The 7814-nt window shown below is 42.8% G+C and overlaps 1 long non-coding RNA gene across 1 annotated transcript; it reads left to right on the top strand.

Annotated features, from left to right (window-relative positions):
- The first annotated feature begins 4083 nt into the window (after positions 1-4083).
- LOC135383136 (uncharacterized) lies at positions 4084-5042 on the top strand. The gene is made up of 2 exons (XR_010419686.1): positions 4084-4244; positions 4810-5042. It is a non-coding gene; the product is annotated as an uncharacterized LOC135383136 (long non-coding RNA).
- Positions 5043-7814: the final 2772 nt, after the last annotated feature.

The raw sequence follows: 7814 nt of genomic DNA on the forward strand, positions 1-7814 counted from the left end.
CAACTTTTGATGTAACACCTCGCGCCACCTCTCTCATCACTCATTGTTGAAGGAAAAAAAAAACACAAGGCGTTGAATGCACACAAGCACAAATCAAGAGGACGCATATCCACTGACTCAGGACCGCCGCCCAATGCTGCTTGTAACCCGTCCTTCCAGCGGCGGCTCTAACCGAGGTACTAATTTTGCAGGCTACCAGTAACTGTAACTTAGTTACAGTTTCTAGAGACTGACCCATAACTTCAAGATACTGACGTAGTAAATATTTTGTGTCCCGACTAACTCACTGTAGTTTAGCTCTACTGTATGTAATCTAATACCCCTGTCAGACGTACTAATTTAGTGTCACTTTCAGCGAGTACACTTGCAATAAGTGTCATTCTTTACGAGTCACACGGCATCTTTTAGTGACACTAGATGCAAAGTACACTTACGATGAAGTGAGTTCGCCAAACTCACTTCACTTTGCCTGCAACAATCAAGTACGTAGCCTCCACGGCACGAATTGCGTAACAAATGCTTATTTTTGGAAAAGGAAAGAAACAACCCAACCGGAATTTATATTTGGACAAGTTTGTTAAGACAGCGCTCATTTATATCAGAAAGACGTAAGGATTTTTTGGCGTGATTTACCGGTACTCTCGTTCACAGACTGCCCAGTAGAGTTCGTAATCCACTTCGCGGCAGCCATATTTGTTGACATTGCACGGTGGTTAAGTGTTTCCGGCGAAATCGCGAAATACCCGTAGTGAAGCACTGAATAACGGAAGACAAAAAAGACAGGGCGTCATGGTCTGAGATAGAAACCCATGCTATCAGAACATGAGAGGACCAAGCGAAACGCGAAAGTGTACACTGTTAGAAAAATTTATACCTTATAAGGTATAAACGGCTTGTCCCAGGGCGCATACCTTTTGAGGTATAAACGATATACCTCCTTCGAGGTATAGTGACTTTATACCTCCCTGAATGTATATTATTTGCACCTCATGGTATAAACATATATCCCCTTGAAGGTATATTTTCGAACCCGGGTGTAATTTTGAAAATTTGAATATTTGATTTTTTCCAGTGCCATATAAGGGTTGCACTTTCCTGATCCAGCACGTAACAAAATTAGAACAAAATAATATTGAGTGACAAGTGCTTTAATAACAACAACTACCCTGAGAAGGAAGGAGAGAAAGAAAATACCTGCAAACGCACGCATACAAACGTACCCACAAACTCATATTCACAGGGTGCAGGTGTAAAACGTAGAGGAGAGCTCATGCAGATTACTCGCCACGCAAGAAGCGACGTGGGAGGATTTGGTGGAGAACAGATACTGGCTATATAACAGATAATACGTCGCGGCTTCGCAAAATGTGGGGCGCCTTCGCCCGGCGAGCAACAATATGAGTGAGGACGCGTAGATTTGGTCACTTCAGGAACAAAAATCACGCTGCTATAAACCATGCCCCTTATTAATTACGATGCAACTGTATTGCTGACTGTGTTTCCTAATTAAATTACTGCTTAGATGATATGTTATACTGTCTCCACCACAAATTAATGTGGTACCACAGGTTCATATCAAAAGGTATACAAAATACAGAAGGTATAAACGCAAGAGAGAAGTACCTTATTATACCCTCAACTGGCGTGGAAGGTATAGCCTCCGCGATTTATACCTCCGACATGGTTTAAACGGGGTATAGACGTTGTTGATGAGGTATAAATATGGTAGTGTAGTCCGATTGTATCTCATTACGGCCGAAGTCTCATTACGGCCGATGTCTCAATACGGCCGAAAGTCTCAATACGGCCGATAATCCTTTAATCCCCAAGTGTCTCATTACGGCCAAAGTCTCAATACGGCCGAAGGCAGTCTCATTACGGCCGAAGATGTCTCATAACGGCCAAATGTCAAAATGTGTATTGTAACCTGCATTAATATGCAATGTCGCAGCCAGGTATGGATATATATTCAGCAGGGTATAAGCCATGCACTGTGCCCTTAGGGCCCTTATCATATTTATATACACATATTGCGAGACAAACGGTATGTTATCATACCACAGCACAATGCAACATATTGTGTAATGTGTACTCCCACAAGGTAGTGTATGCTGTGAAGCAGGCTACTATGTGGAGTTAGCTACTTGTAGAGAGCTAGATGAATATTGGCTTTGTTGTGACGCTTTTGGAGCCATCCTACAGTCATTGGCCATGACAGAGCACCTATCTCAGTCGATGTCAGTTTATTTCCATTCGCCTTACAATGGTACAATTCTTGCTTCTGGAATGAGTAAACCTGCAAGAAGCGATGAGCAACCATGAATAGGCTAGAATATTAAAAAAAACAACAACAAGCATTTGTCTCTACATGGCTCGTTTTAATGTGCACAAGCTGCACACGTGTTGATACGTGTCTGCTATTTCATACAAGGTTAACATAAATATTCATTTAGACAAAAGAATGACAAGCCTTAAAAATGTGACTTCCAGGTAAACACAGAGCATGACCATGATATGAATATAGGTTCAGTAGTTCATTCCCTTAATGGAAACATGTGAATATCAAATAGTAATACATTACAATTCATGAAATGATGCATGCATAACTTTCCATTTCTGGTTTCTTTTTTATAAAAGTAGTGCACGAATTAACATTCGTGCACTACTACAAAATTTCGCACTTCACAACAGAACCTTATGATGATCTTAACAGCTCACCTCTTCGCCAGGACTCCCTGGGCAGCAACATCCTATTAGCCATGTTGTTGTTTTTCTTTTTCGGAATCCTTCGTGCAGCCACATACCATGCCTGGAATGGAAAACCAGCTATAAATAACAATGTATTTGAATGACTTCCTCTTGAAGTATTTATTCTAATCAGATATGCTTTGTGCCTACTATGGCGCGCGAAGGCACATAAGTACAACATTTGCAGACGTTCGACGTAAGCAGTTCTTGGAGATCAATTCAAGTACGCCGACTTGCGCTTTTATTTTTGAAGAAATACGACGACAAATTTTAACAAATGAAATATGGCTCACAATGATACGAGTAAATGCTGCTGTACGGTGATGCATTATCGGTATCTTATCGTCTTCGAATAAATTTGTTGTTCCTAAACGCGCAACCAACTAGAAACGGCGCAAACCTACGAACGGATACCGAGTTACATCTATTACAGGCACTTCAGCTGTTTTGATTAATTTAAATTACTCTTATGAGAATCCAACTATGTGTGGACAGCACACTACTAAGACAGGCAATCTACGAAAGCATTACTCACCAGAATTCCTGCTTGACTTGGTCTTGGTCAACACTGCGCGATATACGTTGGGCTGTGGCGATTCATTCAACTCGATTTTTACCGGAACAACAGGCGCTGCTCGAAAGACAACGACGGAAAATAGAGAGCCGCTATAAAGTCCGCTAATTTGCACATTACAGCACTACAAAGCGATATGTGAACACATCGTAAACAGCAACCACTCGCTCACACACAAAAGAAACGAGGTACCCAACGTTGCTAGACACCATCCGAACTCCGAAGTGAGAGTAGCAAAACAACAAGATATCAAAACACGAAAGGAAGAGTATTGATCCCCCCTCCTTCTATAGCATGCAAAACGTGATTTGCGCTGAGATGACCATATATGTTCATGACGCGAGTAATTTTCACTTTTCACTGATCCAAAGGAGGTCACGTGGGATTGCTCGACGCTTGCGAAATCAACAATGAAAATGGCGAAACGAAACTTGTGAATCGTGCATTTGCTCTTCATGGTAGCTGCCAAAAAATCGAATCAAACTTATGGGACACTGGATTACAGGTATGTTGGCATCTTTTTCATTCCTGCATATCATTACACTATACGTGAATACATGGTGTCATGTCATGGGTGTCATGTCTCACGATGCTGGGGAAGTAGTTGCATGGGGAAGTGTGCATGGTTCTAGACTTTTAATTTTTGATCGCGTAATCGAAATATCGGCACCTCTCGCATTGTAGCTTGCATGTGACCAACCAAGTGCTGTTCCCTTACTAGCGCTTCCTACAAACGACAAAACGAAACATGTGGGAATGTATATTTTTGATTACTCATATGTAACAAGAAAATGTATCGTTTTCAGGTTGCTGCCACTACTCCATGTGCCCGCAATTGTCTTGCGTGTATGATTACACTAACGGCGTCGCCCACCACGGCGGAAGTGTTTTGCGTACACGCGTTTCAGCATGAAGCCTGCAGGTAACATCTGATGTTTACCCTTCGGATATTCTGAATTTACATATTGTAGCTTAGAGGAATTCCGAATGCCCAGAGTGACACACACTTTTAACATTGTGACATCAGTGCAGTGGCATAAGCTCTAATGTAGTGCCCCACGAAAATGAACACGGGGTAGTGGTTTATCCAGAATCCCAAGCACGAGAAGGGTGTTGGAAAAAATTGTTGGAATAGTTACGTCATTACAGCTTAACATATCATTACAGACGTATCTGAAGCTGAAATCGCAAGGGCACCCCCTGTAGGGGGTGCACAGGCAAAAAAGTTAGGGGGGGTCTGGATAAAGCACTGACGAGGGGGACTCCTCCACCCCATGTCAAGCCTCATAAAACACCTCCTGAAATAGTTTCCTGGCTATGCAGCTGCATTATTATGACGTAATTGTCATTGTTGTCCATAATTCTTGAATATGTTTCGAATATATGAAAAAAAAAGTCTGCTTGACAGCATATGTCTTATAGTCATCATCAAACAAGAGCATATGTCATTTTGTTCAGTGGCTTATGTACTTTTTTGTAAATTTCAGGTGGACGTAAATTGTAGAAGGCAGCTAGTGGGGGAGAAGATCATGGTCATAGGTCATGTGACTCCTGGAGCTCCCAGTGGGCTCCCTTGTGGAGTACTTTTCAGAACACACACACACACAGTTTGCTCACAGAACCAACGAGTAGGATGTTGCTTGAATACTGAGAGAAAATGGCGTAACACATACAAATATCGTGTGACACATATGACAATAAAAACATTTTTCACGAGGGATGCATGAAACACTGTCGCAATATTGTGTGCATGAACCATTGTGTGTGACACAAGCCGTGGGGGCACACCGCCTCGGACACATTTTGGGAAGCATAAAACACAGTATATACAGAGCTACTATGGTGGATGCTTCTTTTTTCTTTTTGGCCGTTATGAGACATCTTCGGCCGTAATGAGACTACCTTCGGCCGTATTGAGACTTTGGCCGTAACGAGACACTTGGGGATTAAAGGATTTTCGGCCGTAATGAGACTTTCGGCCGTAATGAGACTTCGGCCGTAATGAGACTCGGGCCGTAATGAGATGTTACCGTGTAGTCCTGGTTTATACCTTCGTTGCACCTCTTCTATTCGCTTCTCCAGCGTACGCGTGTCCGCCTTGCGGCGGCCAACAGAATTAGCGAGAAGAGTATGATTCAAACGCGGAGGGCTGTATGCAAGTGTAGGCAAGCGGAGCGTCCGACTTTCCGCTGCTGCTGATTATGGAGTTTCCCCCTAAGAATACAACGCCCGTTAGTAACAGGTATTGTTCAGTGCCTCAGTGCAACAGCAAGGCATCAAAGGACAGAGAGGTGGCATTTCACAACTTCCCTGGGCCTGCAGAAACGTGCATTCGGAACGGTCAGACTGTAAACCGGCGGAACGAATGGGTTCGCGTTTTACGGATCGGGAAGAAGGTCTCCAAAGCTATGCTCGTCTGTTCAAAACATTTCAGGAAGGAGGACTACTTCTTTCCAGGTAGGTATTGCGTATTTACGACAGGGAAAATGTGTTGATTATATGCGTTACTCCGTACTTCATATGTTGGCGTACGCGTGAAGTAGAGCAGCAACATTAACACGTTTTAGCTGAGAAATGACTATATGCTATGCAATCATCCAGATCTCCACAGCCAGAAGCGACGCTTGAAGAAGGCGGTAGTGCCTTCTGAGAATCTGCCAGTTCTCTCAACTCATGATGCCAAGAAGGAACAGTTGAAGACACAACGGAAGGAACAGCGTGAGCAGAGACTCCTCCAAAGGCAAAAGAGGCATGAATCCTGTCAGCCCATGGAAATAATGGTGAGTCCAATTTCCCCCGTGATTACAGAGGATGCTGCTGTTTTCGTTGCGGCTAGCAAAACTTCAGTCTCCAAGTTCGAGGTGTTTGCTGACCATTCATTTCTCACATGCTTGACCTACTCAGCCTAACAGATTTTCTCGTCTCTTGTTTGGCAGCTCCTTCAACCTGATTCAGTCTAAGCCTTTTCTGTCTCTACATTTCTTCACTTCTGGCTCGAATTCACAATTGCTTGGTATAACTCAGTTAGTCGCAAATATATACTGTAAGTTCGTGAATGGAAGATAACACAATATCATTCCCTACAGGATCACACTTCTCCTGAATGCACAGAGAGTTGCGAAGAAATGTTTGTCTGCAGTGCCAGCAGCACAAGTACAAGTGCAGAGCAGGAAGCAGGGGTGGGCAGTAATACTCATATTTTGTATTATAATACAAATACATAATACTTCCTAGGAATCGGTATTATAATACTAATACGTAATACTTTGATTCTGAGGTATTATAATACATAATACTAATACTACTGTGTATTACACGAGTAATACTAGTAATACATCGCTACGTAACTTGGGGAGAAAGAAATGAAAATAAAATCAGAAATCGATATAATTTGCGCACTACTTATCAAGACAGTCATTCTCAAATGACGTTTTGTCTCAGATGCTTACATGTTTAGCATGTACGCAAAGCGGTAGTCCTCTATGGGGCGTGGCTTTTCCGAATATGATAAGATAGCGCTGATCAATTCGATCACAGTGAACAGCTTGCTCTCAGTGTGGCAGAGTCTTGATTTCGTCCAGTCTGGATGATAAAATGTGGGCCGTTGAAAAGTGTGTAACTGTCCCTAGTGCAACCCGTACAGGGGTGCCTGGACCGGACGCACTCTTTCCTTTACGGAACCTGAAATGGAAGGAATGCGAGGAAGCCTCCACTAACCTCTGGCCCCGAGGTCACTCCTTTGGGATAATTTGGGGCACAGGAATAATAGGGGCCGTGTTGGTGTCCAAATGTTTGTGGGACACGAAAAATTACTGATAAAGTGCACCGGTGACACGTAGGAGGTCGTACCTACGACCTCTGGGAAGGTATTACACCCTCAAAAGTATTATAATACATCTAATACTTCGATTTTGTGTATTATAATACAGATACAAATACATTTCAAAAATGAGTATTATAATACGTAATACAAATACTCAAAAGTATTACAGTAATAGTATTATAATACAAAGTATTACTATTACTGCCCACCCCTGGCAGGAAGAGGATACACAGGAGTTGCTCAAGAACGTGCGGTCTATGATAGGAATTGGCAGCCTCCAACTACTTGAATTCCTTTGCAATGAAATCGAGCATCACATGCCGACTTCATCGAAGAGTGCACTGAGCACAAAGGACAGGGTGGTCCTCACAATGCTTGTCATGAAGCACACTTTATCATTTGACTTTTTGTCACACATGTTTGGCTGTTCACGTGCAACATGTAGCTCAGTCATTAGGGCCGCACTGAAGGCCCTCAGCACAGTTTTTGAGATGTACCATTTATTGGCCAACTAGAACAGAAGTTCAGAACAACATGCCGATTTGTTTTCAACAGTTCTCTCAGGTGAGAGTCGTGCTTGACTGCACAGAGATATCAGTAGCAGTACCAATGTGCCTTCAATGTGCAGTAAGGACGTACTCTCACTACAAGGGTGGGAACACGATTAAG

The sequence above is a fragment of the Ornithodoros turicata genome, chromosome 2 (assembly GCF_037126465.1).
Source record: "Ornithodoros turicata isolate Travis chromosome 2, ASM3712646v1, whole genome shotgun sequence".
In the NCBI taxonomy this organism is placed as follows: domain Eukaryota; kingdom Metazoa; phylum Arthropoda; class Arachnida; order Ixodida; family Argasidae; genus Ornithodoros; species Ornithodoros turicata.